This window comes from Pinus tabuliformis, chromosome 3_1 (genome assembly GCF_031772625.1).
Source record: "Pinus tabuliformis cultivar Carrire ecotype Pingquan chromosome 3_1, CPIR1, whole genome shotgun sequence".
NCBI lineage: Eukaryota > Viridiplantae > Streptophyta > Pinopsida > Pinales > Pinaceae > Pinus > Pinus tabuliformis.
In genome coordinates, this window is record NC_142301.1 from 856,542,741 (window position 1) to 856,563,325 (window position 20,585).

The window sequence follows — 20,585 nt, forward strand, 5'->3', positions numbered from 1 at the left end:
GGTTGCTGGTCAAACTGTTTTGAAATAGGAATCTTCAAAGCTGCCATTTGTCATAGACTGCCACCTGCTTTCGGAATTCTCTCCTCTATGGACGCACTTGGTCGATGGATCAAAAGGGTATTTACAGATTTGTTACACGTCTGATGAACAACCATATCCAGAATTAGAAATCGACACCAAAGATGACCAAGCCAGAGTTATAATATGCCACCATCGAATTCCAACACACCCAATCACATGCAATATGGTGGCATCAACAAAAGCCCATAATCCGCCTTCTAAGAGCCACATCGCCCACAAAATCTCCAAAGGATCAATCGCTGGCGGAAATCATGGAACGAAATTCCGTCTGTCTCAGGCTCCCCGTGATCTGAAATTCATCATCTGTTTACATTGAAAGTGATTTTCTTGGTATAGAGCTGTGCAGAGGAGGGGCGCTACTCCATCTGTAGCAGGCATATCAATTTTTTAAAGCATGGCGTCCCCTAGTTTGATTAATTCCACTTTTGGAATGCCTCGGTTCAAATCATCTATTAAAACACATGCTTTTGCACCATTTCTGGCTGGAAATATAACCACAACGCTCACATACACCCTGTTCTGGCATTTTTGCTGAAGAAGAAACGCGAAAATTCTCACCTGATCTAATTATGTCACGGATTGCTCTTGGTCTGATTTGTTCTAAATCTTTAATAAAATCACGAGCAAAGCCTCGATATGCATTTGGTGAATAAATGCATTTGGTAGAGAAGTAATCAAGCTTCTTGAGATATGCATACATGACGATCTCCTTTTCATATGTATATTTAAAAGGCTTGCATCTTGGAATAGATCCATCTTCCCCTGTTGTTATCAATGTGCATCTACTTAGCCTGGCAATATCTCCACGAAGAATATTTAATAGTACAGTCTCTGCTATATCATCTGCGTTGTGACCAGTTGCAATTTTATCTGCTCTTACCATTGCAGCCCCTCTATCTAAAGCCTGGCGACGAAAAACTCCACAAAATGTACATAATTATGTCGTTTAGTGATTCCTTCATCTATTGATAGCAAGAACAGATCTAGACCATAATTGTGTCGTTTATTCAACTCTGTCAAGACATGTGCTAGAACAGTGGAGTCTTTACCACCAGAAGCTCCAATAGCAACACGTTCTCCTGGTCTGAAAAGGTGGTTCTCGATAATAACCTTGTGAATCTCTTCTTCAAAGGCAAAATAAAAGCATTCCCTGCATACCTGTTGTTGAGTCTTGGGTCTTCTCAGAGCAGCTTTCTTTTGTGCACATATGTCGCACTGGCGTCCCATTTTCTTTGGCTTCTCCATGTTCTGCTCCATTTGTGGTGTGCAGAGCTCACAATTCCATCAACGGCAAATTGAAGCCTTTGTCGGAATGAATATTTTGGTTTCACCTGAGACGATCTTACAAACTAGCCATTACCTTAAATTCCACTATGGATTTAAACTCATTGGTTTTTAGATGTTTTGTTTTGTATGTAGGAGTATAGCCAGCCCTCATCAGTAGTGTCTGCAATAAGGACTTGGGATTTTTGCCGTCTTTGCTATATGGATCTTCACCATCTGGTTTGGGTTTCTTAATTTCACGGCCAAAGACAAATCTTCCATCACATCGATGTCCTGATACAAGTTCTTGAACAGCTAACAATAAGTGTTGCCCATCCCTATGGCTATCCAAACCTGGATTCTGAAGTTTCTTCTGAATTAGTTTTTCAAGCTCCTCCTTCAGTTTCAAATAAGTCTCAGCTAAATCAGGTTGCATAAAGAACTCTAAGTAGCATTCTAACATTTTCAATTGACCATCAATCCGTCCATGAGAAAGAGCACCACCAAAAAGAAGCAGAATGGAATCTGAGATCCCTGTTGAATCACGGATATATACTGTATTCACTTTAACTTTTTCACTGAAGACCAACTAGGGATAGGGGATTTGTTGCTCTTGGGAATTAACAGAATTAGCGTAAAGCATAACTTGCCCATCATCCATGGTCTTCATTGACATTTCATATCTGAGTGATAAGGTTGTCTTCTATCCAGATACCCCACTGTTTTGTCCCTGTGCAGCAAATGCGCTGGGGAGGATCCTTGATTTGAAGATTCTCCTCTTTTAAATCCAGTGACAGTACCCGATCTTTTGTTCCGCTTCATGTTACTTTTGACAACTTGGTGCCATCTCTTCACTACATTAGATTTCTGCTTCATCAAATATGGCCTTCTTCATATTTGAACCCATCTGTGTCACAAGTGCATAGAGAGGAGATTTCAAGCCAAATTGAAACCATATGAAACGGAAAAAGGCAACTTCGAAAGTATTCTGGAACAGAGTAAAATATATCAGAAACAGAATCAATTGAGGGCGACCGAACCAAAAATATTCATCACTGAGCCGCACCAATGGAATTCCTTGAACTACAGCATGTTTGGATTGGATTTCTAGTGCCATCTTTCTTATGATTACTTGCAGTTTAGTTCCAACCAATAGAATTATAATCCAAGGAGAAAAACTTAACCAGAAGTATGCCTGACAACTATGCACGTTGAGAAGTAAGTATATCACAGCAAAAACCCATAATGGAAGGCTAATTCCAACAACTGTCTTGAAGTCATCGTCCAGGGATCTCTCAATATATTTGTGAAAATTAAATCTGCTTCCTGGAGCTAAGTGTGCAGAGATGAAGCCATGGCGCAATGTGAAGTAATCGACTTTAGTCACTGAACATAAAAACTGTTGAAAAAAAAAACATTCAATCCAGATGAAAATTGGTATCCTATTCCAAAAATGCAGATGGCGCCCTCCAAATAGCTTTTTGCCTCTGATTGCTGATGATGTTTCAAATTGTGCTTGTGCAGGGATAGGAGCGTTGAAGTTTGCTGCTGCCTTTTGAAGAGCTAGAGAATAAATTACATAATCCAGAGCTGGAGCATAAATTACATAATTTAAAACAACACATTAATGATTTCTTCTTCAAAACAGGGTTTTGAAGAAGAATCAATCTCTGACATGAGACAGAGTCTAACAAGGAGATCAATCAGTTTCTGCAAAATAAGGGTAAGTTCAAAGATACCTCAATAGATACTGAACATGATGATGGTAGTGATAATATACAAGTAAATCAAATGGACGTGTTGCAACTTAAAGACAACATTATTCCTAAGGGATTGATTCCTTTAGAGGAGCTGTTCGACCAAGATGATGTGGCCCGCAAACCGACCTTAAGACCGACTAAAAAAGGTGTTGAAAAGGTAAACATTGGGACAGCTGAGAATCGCAAGCGAGTAAAGCTATCAAAGTCATTGTTACCACAGGTGATAGCAGACTATGTGAAATTGTTGTCTTTATCTTCTGATGTTTTTGCATGGGATTATTCAGATCTAAAGACATATGACACAAATATCATTTAGCATACTATTCCTATTAAGCCAAATCAGAAGCCTTTTCATCAAAAGTTGAGAAGAATCAATCCGAAACTATTGCCATCAATTGAAAAAGAGGTAAACAGATTGTATAAGTCAAGAATCATTATGCCTATCCGATTTTCAGATTGGATATCAAACTTGGTACCAGTAAGGAAGAAAACAGGTGAGATCCGTTTATGTATTGACTTCATAAATTTGAATAAGGTGTCCTTAAAAGACAATTATCCGCTGCCTAAAATGGACAATATATTGCAACGAGTAGTTGGAGCATCAAGAATGTCACTACTCGACGACTATTCAGGATACAATCAGATTTTAGTACATGAAGATGATCGTGACAAGACAACATTCACCACTCCATGGGGAACATTTCATTATGCAAAGATGTCGTTTGGTTTGAAAAATGCAGGATCCACCCTTCAGCACGCAATGGACATGGCTTTCGCCAATGAGAAAGATGTATTTTTAGTTGTTTATCTTGATGACTTAACCGTGTTTTCAAATTCTGATGAGGAACATTTGTATCATTTGAAAATTGTTTTCCAAAAATGCAGAAAATATGGCATTTCGCTGAATCTGAAAAAGAGTCTTTTCACCATGGATGAGGGCAAACTTCTTGGCCACATCATATACAAAGACGGTATCCGTATTGACCCTGCACGTTTTGAAGCCATTCAACAAATTGAACAGCCCTGGAACAAGAAATAAATACAGTCCTTCAATGGTAATACAGTCCTTCAATGGTAAACTAAATTTTCTTCGTCGCTTCATTCCAAATCTAGCAGAGCATCTTAGAGAAATCACGGGCATGCTAAAAAAGGACAGTCAGGTAAAGTGGACCGAAGAGGCGTTGAAATCATTTAATTTAGTGAAGTTAGCTCTTTCTTCAGCTCCTATTTTGATCAGCCCAGACTACACTTAGGATTTTATTTTGTTCTCATTTGCTTCTGAGCACACTTTGGCAGCTGTATTAATGCAGAAGAGGGAGGGTGTTGAAAAGCCCATTTCTTTTTTTAGTCAGATTATAAGAGATGGAGCATTGAAATATAACATCATTGAGAAGCAAGCACTTGCGCTTGTAAAGGCCTTGAAAGATTTCTGTGTGTATATATTGCATTCCCATATTCTAGCTTATGTTCCTAATGCAGCAATTAAAGATATTTTAGTACAGGCAGATCCAGAAGGCAGGCGGGGTAAGTGGATTGCTGCGTTATTAGAGTATGATGTGGAGATTAAACCAACCCAGTTGATCAAAGGTTAAGGACTCGCCAAGTTAATGGCTGAAACGAATTTGCAAGTTCTAGACATAAATTTGATTGCTGCTATGTCTGATGAAGATAAGGAGAATTCATCCGTTCAGGTATCTAAAATGTTTCTTTCTTCTCCTTGGTATGTTGAAATTTTATATGTACTTCAACATTTGTCTTCACCTCCCGGAATGCCTAGAAAAAAAAGTAGAACATTGAAATTGAAAGCTGCAAAATTCTGCATACTAAATTCTGCATTGTATTGGAAAGATCTTGGTGGGATGTTATTGAATTGTTTGGTAGAGGAGGAAGCCAAAAGAGTTGTGGAATACTTTCATAGAGGTGACTGTGGAGGCCATCTGTTTTGGAAAACCACATCGAACAAGATTCTAAGGGCAGGCTATTATTGGCCTTCATTATTTTCAGATGTATATAAGGCTGTTAGGAATTGTCATGAATGCCAAATTTTCGAAGGGAAGCAGAAACTACAGCCTTTGCCTCTCAAACCAATTGAAGTCAGCGCACCTTTTCAGCAGTGGGGATTGGATTTCATCAGGGAAATTCGTCCGGCATCATCAGGACAACATAGTTGGATATTGACAGCCACAGACTACTTCAAAAAATGGATTGAAGCAATTCCTACTCGACAAGCCACGGATGCGGTAATTATCTCTTTTCTTGAAACCAATATTTTGTCACATTTTGGATGCCCAAGTAAGTTAATCACAGATAATGCAACAAAATTTAAGTCAAAAAGGATGGTTGAGTTTTTTTATAAGTACAATATCAGCTTGGGACATTCAACTGCATACCATCCTCAAGGAAATGGATTGGCGGAGTCATCTAATAAATCTTTGGTCAATATCATTAAGAAATTGTTGGAAATCAGTAAAAAGGGCTGGCACAAGAAGTTGATAAATGCACTATGGGCTGATAGAGTGAGTCAGAAAAATTCTATTGGCATGTCTCCTTTCGAGTTGGTGTACGGAACAGACACGGTTTTTTCAACTTCACTTGCTGCCCCGGTAGTCAAATTGCTTGAAGAAGCGGGTAGTGAGGAAGATCCTATGCAGAGAAGGATTAATCAGATGATTCATTTACAACAGACACAGGAGGAGGTATTTCAAAACACTTGCAAGTTGCAGGAGAGCATCAAAAAGATTTATGACCGGAAAGCAAAGGCGGACACATTCCAGCTAGATGAAGTAGTTTTGAGATGGGATGCTCGACATGAAGATAAGGGAAAGCATGGAAAATTTGAAAATTTATGGAAGGGTCCTTACAAGATTGCAGCATATCGCGGCCAAAACGCTTTCCTCCTCAAAGAAATGAATGGAGATGAATGTCCTGGAGGGCCGATTAATGGTCGGCTGTTAAAGAGATACTACTTCTGAGTATTTTCTGCTCATTTCATCATCATTGTACATATCATTTTACTTTTATTCTATTACACATGTAAACTAACTTATCATCTTCAGTTTGGGGCCCGAGGTGAAGGCTATAATTCTGAAAATGAAAATTAGTTAGTCCAAGTTTGTCAAGTCAATTTCTAAATCTTTTAGTTTTGAGTCTAGTTTGGTCAAAGCAGTTTTTGGTTTTTCAGTCAAATTCTCAAGTTTTTGTGTCGGAAATAATGACTCCATCGCCCAATGGATGAAGGCACTGTTAAGCTCTTACAGAGATATGCAGTTCTTGGCATCTCCAAGGAGCTACCATCCCCATTGGAGCGAATGTTAGAGTCGGTCTAGTTATCCCTCCATCAGAGATCAAAGCTCTTTTGCATTTCATGATTAGGTGTCCCATCCGTTTTGATCAGTTGCATTTCATTAGGCATGCCATAACTGTGATGGAGTGGGTTGTGTCACTCATTTCCCTCGTGCTTGGCACTGCTGGTTCAGGCCTCTTTATTAAAATAAGTCTTCAAAGGTCATTTACAATCATGTTTTAAATTTTGAGGTCTTAGGTCTAGGGTTGAGTCAATTTTGTCTTGAAAAGTCTTAGAAGACCAGCAGGCCAGAGGGATGTCTTTGATAAATCATAACTTCAATAATTTTCATCATTGTACATCTGAATTAGGACTTCTCTTCAAAACTCTGTTTTGAAGATAAGTCGCCATCTCATTTTTGAAAAAATTGTCAAAAATTTCAGTTCTTCAATCGTTCAAGTGCAGCCTTGGTCTCCTTTTCCAGAGCATATCAGAGCTATCCCTGCAAAAAATTATCAGTGAAAATAATTATTTCAACCAATTTTAAAGGGGAAACCAAAAAGGTCAAAGCCTATTAATTTTCAAAAAGTGTCAACAACCAAACATAAGAAAATGGGTTTTGGGTTAAGCAAAAATCAACAAGGAGTCTATATGAAGATATTTCTCCTCATTTGCAACCCATTCCACATTCCAAGAGCAAAGAGCATTGTTCTAAGGCGATTTTGTGAGTTTGTGGGCAAATCGGGCCGTTTCCAGGGCGCGCTACGCATCAGGTTGGGCGCGCTACGCATCAGGCAACAATTCTCAGTGCAATTTTACACGGGTGAGGTGCATCAGGAGCGCGCGGCGCGTTGGGTGAGGCGCGCGGCGCGTTGGAGTTTATGCCCAGAACTTTGCCTAAAACACACTCAAACACCTCTTCTCACGCATCAAATCACAGGTAGGCTTTTATCCACGGCTCGTTCTTGGTTTTGAAAGATTTATGTAAAGAAATTATGCTATATTTGCCATGAAAAACCAAGTGTAAAAACCCTCATTTTCCATTAGTTTGCTGTGAGGATTTAAATGCCAAGATTGCTGTAGGGTTTTCAAACATAAATGTTGCCAAGGTTTTCCCATTTCTTGTGTTTCCCACCCCCTATATTCACCAATATTTTCCCCAATAATTCCTCATAAAACCCTACACTATTCTCCCTCAAATCCTAACCCCTCCCTTCTACTACAAACATATTTCCCTACCCTACCTCATCCCAAACCCTAAAACTTCAAGATTTCCATGCCCCTTCCCTTCCCTAAATTCCTTGTTTTATTTCCATTGTCCCCATTTCCCTAATGTTTCCCCTTTCCTAACAATTCCCTTGTATATTTGTGTCCCCTTGGTCACAACATTTTGAGAAAAAGAAAAAGTCTACAGTCAATTTTGCACACAGTTGTATATCAGCATATATATATTCGAGCTACCTTGTTTTTAAAGAACATGTCAGAGACCGAGTCAGCTTATGAGCAGGATTATGATAGTGATTCTACACCAGAGGTAAGTGTGCCAAGGAGGTATCACAAAGGTGGCAAAGGTGGTCGGCATGTCAGGGAGGAGACTACTTCTTTGGCTCAATTGCAAGCTTGTCCACTTGCAATGGACTATTTTCGGTATCAATCATGTTTTGAATACTGTGAGTGGATCTCATAAATCCAGCATCATCGAGAACTAGTCTGTTTATTTGTTCTACATTTGCAGGATGGTCATGTAAACCTTACCGGAGTGAATTTCACCTTGTCACACGAGATTATTGCTCAGGCCACTGGGATACCAAATGTAGGGGAGGAATGGAGTAAACGCCAGCAGTTAGACAAATTTCACTATGAGCCATATATTAAGCCCGGATGTGTAAGACACTTGACTGTAGTTTTTCCTTTCAGATTCCTAAGGGATGAGTATGCACCATTGATGAAACTCATCATTCGATATTTCAGTTGCGAGGGCAAATTCTCATGTCTCTATGCGTACCATGTCCGTTTTTTGATGCATTTTACCAGGGTACGTATGATGAACATTCCATTTTTCATGTGTCGCAACATAGAGAGGATGGTGCCTTTAGTACAAAGGAAGAGCCCAACACATCAGCATAAGAGCATCTATCATTATGCATTGATCAAAATTGTAGTGATGCATCAGTTGGCACAGCAGGGCATTACTTGGGAAGATTTCATCTCCCGTGATTACTTTGCACCATTACAGCCACCTCCTGAGATAGTTCATGATGAGGGAGGACCTTCACACCAGCCAGACATTCCCGAGACTGAGCATATAAGTGCTCCTCCATATGTGAAATATCAGCGAGGTTACAGGGCATTATTTGCATCTACACGACGAGTACTATCTCCACCTAGGGTGGAAGGGGTCTCGTTCAATTCATCGGCACAGCGAGTGTTATCTCCACCTCGTGTGGAAGGGGCCTCGCTTTCGACAGCAGCACCGCAGGTACAGGATAAGGGCAAGAAGCCCAAGCATGAGGAGGGACCTTCAAGTAAGCCATCCGGTTTTGTTACTATTCATGATGAGACAACTTCAGAATTAGAGAAGACCCAATATATCAGGTATCTAGAGCAGCGGAATAAATAGCTTGAGGACCAGCACATGATCATAGAGCTACAGAACATCCATGAGAATCGCCAAGCTGCCCAACATAGGCAAATTGAGTTCACCTCTCTAGAGCAACAGGTAAATGAGGATCGAGAGGCTAATCTCGAGAGGGTCAACATCTACTCGGAGGAATGGCTGAAAAGGGTTGATAGAGACCATGCATTATTGAAACATGTGGTTATCCATTACAAGGTTTGGAACTTGGTTTGCAAGGCGCGAATTAGGAGTCTTAAGGCAAAATTGAGGAAAATGGTCAAGAAGCAAAAACGACAAAAGGAGCTTGATCGTCTTCGAATTTTAGCCGAAGCCTCTTTGATTGAGCATAGTACTTGATTGGGGACCCCCAGCCCAAATTTCAACAAGTTTGGGGAAAATTTTGTCAATTTTGAAATTTTGTGTAAAAAACAGGTTTTTGGGCTCAACGCGTAGCGCGCCGCGCGCTACCCTTAGGATTGGGAGGTCCAAATCACGAAAGGTTTGAATTTTTGGATTTTTCATGATGAAATACACGTGCTCAGCTACTGCCAAGGCATTTCATCAAGGTTTGGGTCCCCAAAAGGTCAAAAAACATGCAAAAAATGACCTCACTACCCCTTTTTGGACACACAGGTAGCAGCCTTGGGAGAATGCACTTTTGGAGGGGCAAATGGACATGAAATTGGAAAATTCCACTTGGGTTGGAAAGTAGACATCCAAGGCTTTCCAACAAGCCAACCTGAGCTCAATTTTGATGCCGGGAAGTTCCCCAAAAGCAAGTGGAAATGCGCACTACGCATAGGGCTCAGGCGCGCTACGCATCAGGATTTTTTGCAAAATTTTCATCTTCGGCTCAGGAAACGAAGCCAGTTTGACCAGTTTTGACTTGTGATGGGATTTTTCACTCTCCTTGATGTAACTAATGGAACTTTATGTTGACTTGACACTTATTTACCTATTCTAGATGATTCATTCATAAAATAGCAAAAATTTAATGAATGAATTGGTTTCCTAGCTTATAGAGGCAAGTTGTTTTGACTGCCTAGATTGTAGTGCTTTGTTTAGAATTGGTTGAAACAGCTCCTAGGATGATGAGCTCGACCCCTAGAGGCAAGGGAATGTGTTAGCTTGCCTATATTATGTATTTTCTTAGTCATTTTCAGGGTTGGACTCTTGGGAATAGCTTGATACACTATTGTACATATTTTATCTGCAATTTTGGCATAGGATAGACCAGGGTTTTGCAGCACTATTTGGGATTCATGTGGCCTATGTGTTGATGGTGTTTTTCTCTCAGTACTTGTAAGTTGTGTATGTGTACCACTTTCCTTATTTAATCTTCTGCAATTAAACAAATGAAGTGTTAAGGTAGAATCCATAAATTTGGTTTGCTCCGCCTTTAAGTTTGTTTAATTTTCCATGTTTTCTTCAGTTTGAGGAGAATCCTTGAGACTTCCTTGCTCACCTTAGCTCCTCACTTGTCAGGACTATTCATTCACTCACTTTAAAGGCATCAAAACAATCGCCTATCTTGCCCCAAGTAGACCTCTGCAAAAGCTGTGCCTCATCCCCGCACCCAAAATTGCCTTTCCCTTGAATTCAACAAAACTTCAAAAAAAAAAAAAAAATTCCATAATTCTTGTACTTCATACCTAGCCTAAAATTAGTCATCAATTCAGTCATCTCGAGCCTCTTTGATTACCTTTTGCCGAGATTGACCGGAGAGAGCCCTCTCCTGTCCTCGTAGGGCTAGCTACGAGGTTGAGCTTGGTTTGATGTTGCCTCGAGTTTTTCCTTCCTCAGCCTGAGGCAAATTCGAACGATAATAGTTTGGTTGTTATAGATGTAACAACTCCCCCTGTATCGATTGTTATAAGCACGAAAGCCGCCTCACAGCCTCCGGTATCTCTTCTGGATGGTTCACATTCCTCCTTTGTAATGATAGGGGAGTGACTTGGTTTAATTACCTTGCCCGATCACAATTGAATTTCATTAAGCCCCATGGGGGTAATAAGGTAGGTCTGGAAGGTAGTTAGAGCCTCTATGCCATGAGCTTCTTTATTGTTCGGGTTTGGGTTAGGTTGCATAGGTAGTTGGGGTCGCACAGGCGGTGTAGGAGCAGGAGTTTGGAAAGGAGGTAACTGCAGTTGTTGTTGCATGGGTAATCCAGGTAAAGTTGTATTCTGGGCATTTCCTCTCTAGTTCTGATTCCAAGGATATGGTTGAGATTGAGGATATTGGATAGAGGGAGATGGAGACCACTGGTTCTAAGGTGAAGGAAAATGTGTTGAAGAAGGAGCAAGATATTTCCATCGATATTGTTGAGTATTGTATGCGTTGTTCCATGAATTGAAAGAGGAAAAATCTTGACACATACCTAGAGGTCATGGTTTCCATGGCCTCCTTGGTGTGATGAAATAAGAGGACTGCACCTCCTCGCTTGACTCTCTATGTACTTCCTTCAGTCTAGGAAGCTCTGGAAATTATCCTGTCGAATGTTCCAGCACACAAATATTACACAAGCTGATGTTGTTCAATTCGTATTCCCTCAAAGGATGCTTTTTCTGACAATTCAGACAGAACATAGCCAAAGGTGTATTAGCTTCTACTTGTGTCTTCTTGATATGTGTTGTCATTATCTGGGCAGAGAGAATACTGAGGATATAAGTCTTGAAATTTTTGAACAGATTCCTGATCTCTGCTCTGGTTACTCCTCCTGTAGATTTTGTATTTGGGTAGAGGAATCTCAAATTGTCCTCCTCCCCTTAGATGATCCTCTAGAGCATATTAGATAGAGATTTATGTTGGGCGCAGGATCCCCTAAGGGAAGTTTTGGGGCTTAGAGCTGAGATTTTGGTCAAAAATTGTAATTCCAATGTAAAGACTCCGCATTTTGTGGGCGTGAAGCACGTAGTTTGTTAAAGAGTCATAGGGTTGTCCACCCTAAATTTTATTATTGTAATGTCGGCTGTAGAGATCTACCCATGGTTTATGGACCATGGGATTGTATAAATAAAGTGAGGCTCTAAGTAGTTACATAGCATAATGAAAATGAAGAACATATGATGTGCACGAGATAGATCTCAAGGGTAAAGTCTAGTTTTGGGTCGTAGAGTAGGAGAAGGCTCTGCAGCTAAGTGCGCAGAGGCCTAGTAGTCCGCAACTGAGTGCGAGGACCCCTGCAACTGAGTGTTTAGGGCGAGTCGAGTCTATAATAGTTGGAAGTATTAATAAAGATAAGTTTCCTATCATTTTTGTGTATTTATTTCATGTTTTATGCTTATGTTATCTTGGGTATGAAATTCACATCTAATACTTATATGATGCGTGAATGTGTATAATTTTATTGATTAAGTGAATGCAAGATAGAATATTTGTTTACATGAAGTTAACTAATATCTGTTAAGAAGATAAGTAAGATACACGGTGTAGTTTGGGGAAATAGTACAATTTGCTGCCATAGCAGCACGAAAGCATCTCAGCCCTTGGTTAGGGTTGTGCGAAAGGTGATTGTAACGGATCGTGAAGGTACTGAAGTTTAGAATAGTGCGCGAAGCGACCTACATGAAGGCAAGTCTAGTTGGACTAAGTCGACATCACAGACATCCCAAGGGTGTGGAAATTTGGTTCCAGCATCTCCCCATATTGCTTTGGGCGAGACTTCAGTCTACGCTCCATAGGCTGATGCCGAAAGGGAAAATAGTGTAGGGATTTGTTTGGCTAAATAACTCTGAACCTTGTGTTATCACTCAGATTTTCCTTGAAGTTGTTGGGAAGAGGAAAGGGGTCCAAGGTAACCACAAACCAACTTTTAGATACAGAATCTAGCCAATCTGTATCTAGAGAGGGCTCTCTCTTTAAGTTTTAGCTTTGTTTTCAAAGATATTAGACTAGTTATGAAGTTTAGGGGTTTTGATTCAGTTTGGGTGGTGAAATTCGATAGCAGAGGGGTAGGACTGAGCAGTTTAGGCCATTGGGCTAATGGATTCAAAGAAGATGGCTTAACTGGATTTGGTTTCTTAACAAAGGATGGTTTCACATGGCAAGATAGTAAAACAGGGAACAAATAAAGACTTGAATAGATGGAATGGACTCAAAGGGGATGAAGGGCAATTAAGAATCATTCATCATATTTGAAAGAGAGAACTTGAATGATTATCAATGAAGGGAAATTAAGAATCATTCATCATATTTGAAAGAGAGAACTTGAATGATTATCAATAAAGAGAAGTTAAGAATTATTTACTAAATAATCAAAGTGAATAAACTAGGAAACAGGTAATTAAGAATTCACTGTTTATTCTAGTTTAGAGGAAAACATTAAGAACAAAAATGGTTGAAAATAGATTGCACTCAAGCACTTTCTGAATTATTCTTTTTCATTTACCATTCAGATATGAAACACAGATGATATAATAAACAAGAAAACTTTAAAACATAAGATATAGAAGACTTATTGATCCGGTGTCTGACTCAAGAATTTTGTGAAAAGTCCTTTGCATCAATTCTTCATCCAGCTACCCATACAAAATTTTTTGTCCAACAACACTTTATTCCAAAATAATTAGTATTACAGCAATGTATAGGAATCCACCCTCAGTACTCCAATTGAGGGAGTATTTATACAAAAATTTTACAAAAAAATCTCATAACAGAGTGAGATATATTGTAGGATGACTATGAATAAATTACAAGAAAATAGAGACAAATGGCCTCGTAGATAGGAGAAAAGGCAAACTGATGTTGTGATGTTCCTATTCTTATGAGTGTGCTGGAGGCAGGCCCTATGATTTGGCTTGCTGCTATCTTCTTTGGTAACTCTGTGCTGGCTGCCCTGTTTTTACAGATACTCTTTACCTGTTTTGATACTCTTCGACCTGTTTGACCTCTGTTTATCCTCTTTACCATTACTTACTGTAGTAAATAACCAAAATTTACCTTTTACCAAGGATAATTTTACAAAATTTCTAACATTTCTTCCCACCATTGTGTTTCTGGCATTCTGGTTTTTTGAAGTTTTCTCAGGGTCTCATCAGTTTCGGTGTACCTGAAAAAGGTAGGTTGAATTGGAAACAAGTGCTTTATCTCATGCTCGACATAGAATAAGTTCTCTAGACTGTCATAGAGAATTCTGCTTGTAGGCAATGCTTTTGATGCTGATGCACTTGTTGATGGACCTGCCTAGTTGCCTGCATATTGATCCAATTTCTCCACATAGTCTATATGCCTCGTTAGTTTATCATTAATAACTAAAGGACTAGGCAACCCTTTACTCTGCAAAATATTAAATCTCTTCATGAAGGCATTAATTTCTTCCTGCATGTCATGGCACCTTCTTTCTAAGTTTTTCATCAGAGTTCTTTTAGTAAAAACCCCTTTGATTTCCAAAATTGTCCCTATTCTATCTTGAATGCCCAGCTCTTCAAGATGGTACTTATTCCTGGTATTCAAAAACTGTATGAGCCTGTTGGCTTCCTCAGGAATATTTCCTAATTCTGCCCTTGCCTTTTGAATTTCTTCTTGAGCTAGCTTCACTAAATCAATTTGCTAAAAAATTATTTGAATTGATGGCCAAACATCATTTATTGACTGAGTGATGTTGGCCCAAAGAATTTTCTTAATTCCTGCCAGAGGCTTGTTAAAAGTAAGATCTTTTTCTAATGATTTCACTTTGTTTTCTAACCCTTTAATCTCTCTTGTTTTTTCTGCAACACTTATTTTTGAGAGATCATACCATTGCTCTAAGTTGGCATACTGCTCTTTTACCTTATTTAGCTCTAAAACGTGCAGTTTCATATCCTCCATTGATTTTATTAGTTCCTCTGTGCTTAAATTGGCAGTACTATCCTGTGTTGTTCCTACTGTTGTTGTACCTATGACCACCTCTGCTATGGCTGATGGAATGTTTGATGCAAAGCTACTCCAAGGGTTGAAGGGACTGTAGTTGAGACTACTGGTATCACATTGGGAGGCTGAGAGGTCGACTCTCCCTGCTTGTCCTTCAATGTTTTATCAAGTTCTTACTCAGTCTCATTCAATCATTCATTAAGTTTTAAGAGAAAATCCATCAGCTCTTCTTCATATTTTTACTTTATGATCTCAGCAGTTTGTGGATGCCTTGAAGGAGGCAGCTTTAGCTGCTTCCTTAAGGCAACAATATCTTCATCTTTATTTTTTATTAAGGCTTATGTAGCCTTTACATCTTTGGGATCATGACCCAATCCAATAATTATTTCCTCTAAAGACTTTATTTTTTTATCTTTTGCTTGGGAGGAAGCTTTCTCCAAGTGTAGTTGCGCAGTTGTGTTATTCAAGGAATTCTGCAACCTTTGGGCCATCATTGCCTTACTAGTCAAGGTTGAATAAATCATTTCTCCAGTTTGTTTCTACAATTCAATCTGATCCAAAGGATGAATATCCTTTTCCATGACTTCAAAATTTGTTCTGAGATAATCTGCTGCTGATTTAGGCTATTGCACCTTTGGTTTGAAATAGCTCATTATCATTTTGCCTTCTTTGATGTCATAGGCTGACATCAATCTCTGTTGATTTGTGGGTGCCATTTTCAAATATTGATTATAAACTTGAAGCCTCAATGGATCATTCTTGGCCTTTATTTCTGTAAATGTTTTCTTGATATCTGAGGCATCTTTCCTTGGTGTCTTGAAAGAAGATACCTCTGCACTTTGCTGTCTTTCTAGATCCTGTCTCTGCGAGCTAGTGGATGTTCCTCCTACTGGAAAATTTTTCTGGCTATCTACTCTTTCTTCCCTCTGACTATCTGTAGTCTCTTAAGCAAACTCCTCCTCTGAAAGGGGATTTAGTCTTTGCCTTTTTGCTCCAGGCTATCCTAAAGGTCCACTGGCAGGGGTAGTTGTTTCCCTATCTCTCTTTTTGTTTCTTTTCTCATTTAGAGGAGTTTGCAAAATTGGAGGTTCTCCCACATTGCCCTGAGTGGGAGGAGTATGTATTTGGGCCTATTCTTTGGAAGTTTCAAGCTGCTTAGACATTGTAGACTGTTTTGTGGTTTGAATGCTGGTCTCTAATTCCTTGCCTTTTGATGTTCATGTGGCTGGTGTGCTGGTTTCCTATGAAGGTTGCTAAGAGGTTCCAACAATGGATGCACCAATTCCTGATCTTAGATATAACTCAAATGGTACCTGCCCAAAAGAATCCAGGTCAAGTGTTTTCTCAAGATCTCTCATAACATTCTCAATATTGACCTGTTCACTATCCTTTTCTACTAGGGTCCCTTCCCTCCATTCATCCATATTTGCAAATTGTTCAATTTCTGGGATCCTATGGTGAATGTAGGGTGACAATTTGTTCTTCATTCTTCTATCACATATAAAGCTGTTAGGGTCATATGGCCTCCAACCAAAACTTTTGTGCAACTTAAGATGATCTTCTAGAATTTTCTCTGCTTCTCTCCATGCTTCCCTATCATTGTAGACAAAAGGGCCTAACTGATTTTTGATTCTGAGTTGAGCTTATTTTTGGCTTTGCAAAAATGAACCATGTCTGTATGTATCATTTGTCTGAAATATTCCAATGCAAACAGTCTCATTGGAATGTATTTTGGTAATTTGAAAGGGCAGAGCTCACATCCATATATCCTAATTTCTGTATGGTTCTTGTATAGGTACCAATCACCTATTCTGTACTGCTTGGAGAGCTATAGGATTCTCTTAATGTCACCACTGATCCTAGGAGGGGAAAATCCTATCAATAAGGTGGTTGTTGGGTGAACAAATAGGTCAATGAATTCATTGTAGGAATAAGGGTTTTCAAAAGTATTGTGGAAGACAGCAGACTGGAAGATTACAGACCTTGGATTTCCTCTGTTGTCAAGTTTCATGACAGGAAAGGAGAAGTTCTCTGACTGATCATACAACATAAGATGATATATGAAAGTGGTGTATTTGAAAACTCCTTCATTGTATAGTCTTAAGAACTAGTCATGCATCTTATTAGCAATATAGGAGGCATAGTCATACTTGATGGCAGGGGGCTGTCCAGGAGTGAAAATTGACAACAACACTAGGGTTATCTCATCAACAAACTCACTAGTGTTGAATCCCATAATTAAAGATATCATATCAACAATGACTCTTCCCATGTCAGTGAAGAAAGCATGCAGGTAAAGTGGTGGGCCATCAGGCTGATGCTTTGGTGACATAAAAGTCTGACAAAGGCGGTTCAGTTCTGGCTGAGACAATTGAGTGGATTTCTCAAGTAAATATCCCATGGAAATGGGAGTGAGAGCTTGACTGGAGTGGAATTGCAACATTTTGTTAATGGATTGAGCAGTTATTGGAAATAGGACTGTTTGGCTTGGAGACATAACTGCTCTGCGGTTAGGGTCATAATTGGCCTGGCATTGGTGAATTATATTAGGGAAAACATGGATTGAGGGGAGAAAATACATGGGAAGGTTATATTCCCATAGTCCTAGGATGTCAAAGTCATTCGAATAGTTATCCCTACTTCGGCAAAAGACTTTAAGGTGGTTTTTATCAGTGGATAAGTCTTTTATCTGAAAGTCTTTATTCGCAAGAGGCAGACGGTCTAAATCTTTATGAGAGGCATTCATGGGTGAAACAGTCAAAACCACAGGGGTTTCCATTTCTGGTTCTTGTGGATTCAAAAAGGAATTTGGGTTTTCAGTGAAAAAATGAGCAAATTCACAGGTCTAGGATCTTATATGGTGAAATAAATACTGAATTTGCAGTAAATTTTGGCCTTTTATGCCGAATTTGCAGTGAAAAACGTGAATTTGCAGAGTTTTGGTGGAAATTGGATAAATACCTATGTTCGGGGAGTGAGTAGTGTGAAAACAGGTACAGGCAGTAGCCGACAGGTTCTGGGCTAGTTCGGCTGCAAATTCCTTAGCAAGGTGGTGGTTGGAAATCTTCGTTAGTTGACGTCGACGTTCTTTGCATGGGAAAACTGGTATACAGTAAAAAACAATGAAAATGACATTCATTTGTTTTATTAACAAAGTCAAAGTTGGCGGGGGGGTTTTTTGTTATTCGAGCGGATGACGTAAGCAAGAAAGGATGTTTTGTCGTATGCAGAGGGCGGTAAGTGGTCTGGTATCGCACCGCTTTTGGGAGCGGGTGGTATTTAGCTGGGAGCCAGCGATTCCATAGATCGCCTGACGCGTGGCAGAGGTACGGGGAGTAAATCGCTTAGTGATCACACGCTAACGCGCAGTCACTAAGGGATGCGCGATATTGATTAAGGCCGTCAGATCTGGAGAGCACGATCGGACGACTGATGGGAGGTGTGATACAACGGGGTTTAATGGAAATGGATCCAACATATTTAAGTATTAGTTAATTATATCGGGGGCATTATGATAGGTCGGGGAGAGTTATTAATTAGTCCTGATGACTAATTAATCCTCATTAAAGGTGGCGAGGTTGGGTTCTTAATTAACTACAGGTTAGTTAATTAATCCCAGTTTAAAATGTATTATGGTTATAAGTGACCATCGGGGCGGGATATGTAATAATTTGAGGTTTTTTAATATATTTAAATTATACGAGAATGGGTAGTTTTCTTTTATTCGGGAATTATATAATAAAAGTTAAAAGTTAATATGACCAAATGAATGGAAAAAGTGCTAAGTGCAATGTTTTCTGAATATATTTCATCATATAACATATTAACTTAGGCTAAAGTGTATAAAAGGGTTTTTATGAAGGTTTTTTAATTTTCCTAAGTAAAATAGGATTTTACTTAGGAAAGAATTTTACTTGGGAAAGACTTAAGAAAGTAAATGAATGACTTTATGGATGGATTTAAGTACTTAGGCTTTTAAACTATTGGGCCGAGGGTTTGGTCCCTCCAGAAGTCAGAGAAATGCTCTGAGCCCCTCTAATTTTCAAATGCTTTAGTACTTAGGGGGAATTAGTAAAAATTTAGGGGGGGATGAGAGGGGAGTTAATTATTTGACCTTGCCTTGCTTGAAATGCTTCCAGTGTAATGTCTGCCTTTCACTTGTGATGAAAGTGAAAATTAACACATTTAGAGTCATTATCCATCACATGTAATTCTGCAACATCATCTACCTATGCTACCTACTTTAACCTAACATTTTTACTTCTTTATTTGGGTGCACTTAAACTGGCAAACTCTTATCACACTTTCTTTTCTTTTACATGTAGATATCTATCTAAATCTAACCTTATTGCATCCAAGGGCTCAGATTAAACTGTTGAGCTCCTTTTATTTACTCTACCTATCTACTTATCTGCCAAGATTAAACAGTTTGGTTAGGTTTTATTCTCTATCTCTAAAACATAAAATTGAAAATATGAACTGGTCAAGCTTAAGCTGTTTGACTATTCAGCAATTATGGCATAAGTTTACAAGTTGCACACAATTTGTTTATTTACATAAGAGTAAAAAGTAGTGGCATTTGGATTTGCACACTTTCCTTGGTATTTTTTTTGGTGGGGTTCATTTTCTTTCACTTTTTTGACCATTTTATTCTTTTCACCCTTTGATTTTTCTTTTAGGGTATACCCTCTTTAAATTTTTTAATTTTTTGACAATATGGAAAACCTTTGCAACAAGTAAAGGTATGAACATATTCATAGTCCATCCAGTGAATCATGAAATATGACACCTATTGGTATAGGATCATAACACTGGCTCCACTTGGGGATGGCTTTTCCTGGTGGAAAGTCAAGAACAACAGGTCAGATGGTCTCTGAATGATTTTGAGTGAACTCTGAAATATTCTTCTGCTTGTTGCTTTATTGTATGTATGACAGTAATACTTCTGAAGCTTAGGGCCTTCTCTTCGGGCTTCAACTCCAACAAGTTACTATCCAATCCAAAACTGTGACATTACAAAGGATATAGTATGTACATGTTAAAAAATCAGGATACATTAATAGGTAGGATCAAAGTAATGTTTCAACATCCGACCATTAACTGGACCTTCTTCTATTTCTGTGCCATCCAAGTTTTTCAGATAATATGTATTGTTTCCTTGTAAGGCATAGATAATATAAGGTCCTTTCCATAGGAAGTCAAACTTCCCATGTTTTCCCTTATCCTCTCTCCTGGAATCCCATCTTAACACTTTGTCTCCAAGGTAGAAATCTTCTGCCTTGGTTCTTTTGTCAAATATCTTCTTAAGATTCTCTTGCAACACTTGGGATCTTTGATACACTTCCTCTCTTGTCTGCTGCAGATTGATAGTCTAGTTTATCCTCCTTTGAATATCATTAGGTTCCACCTGAGATTCTTGAAGTAATTTCATTACAGGAACTCCTAAAGATGAAGGAAATACAACCTCCATGCCATAGACTAACTCATAAGGACTAGTTCCAATAGATTTTTTGGTGGTGAGTCTGTCTGCCCATAGTGCATTTGTAAGTTTCTTGTGCCAATTTTTCTTGTTCTCCTCCAATAATTTTTTAATGATATTAATAAGGCTCTTATTGGAAGACTCAGCTAGTCCATTACCTTGAGGGTAATAGGCTGTGGAATTGCCTAAGGTGATATGGTACTTGTTACAAAAACTTATCATCTTCTTGGATTTGAAGGCAGCAGCATTGTCAGT

The 20,585-nt window shown here is 39.0% G+C and overlaps 2 pseudogenes; one reads left to right on the top strand and one right to left on the bottom strand.

Moving 5' to 3' along the window:
- Positions 1-468: 468 nt before the first annotated feature.
- LOC149190265 (cytoplasmic tRNA 2-thiolation protein 1 pseudogene) lies at positions 469-1,397 on the bottom strand (annotated as a pseudogene).
- Positions 1,398-4,711: 3,314 nt separating this feature from the next.
- LOC149190266 (polycomb group protein FIE1 pseudogene) overlaps positions 4,712-20,585 on the top strand; it is a 49,026-nt pseudogene continuing 33,152 nt past the window's right edge.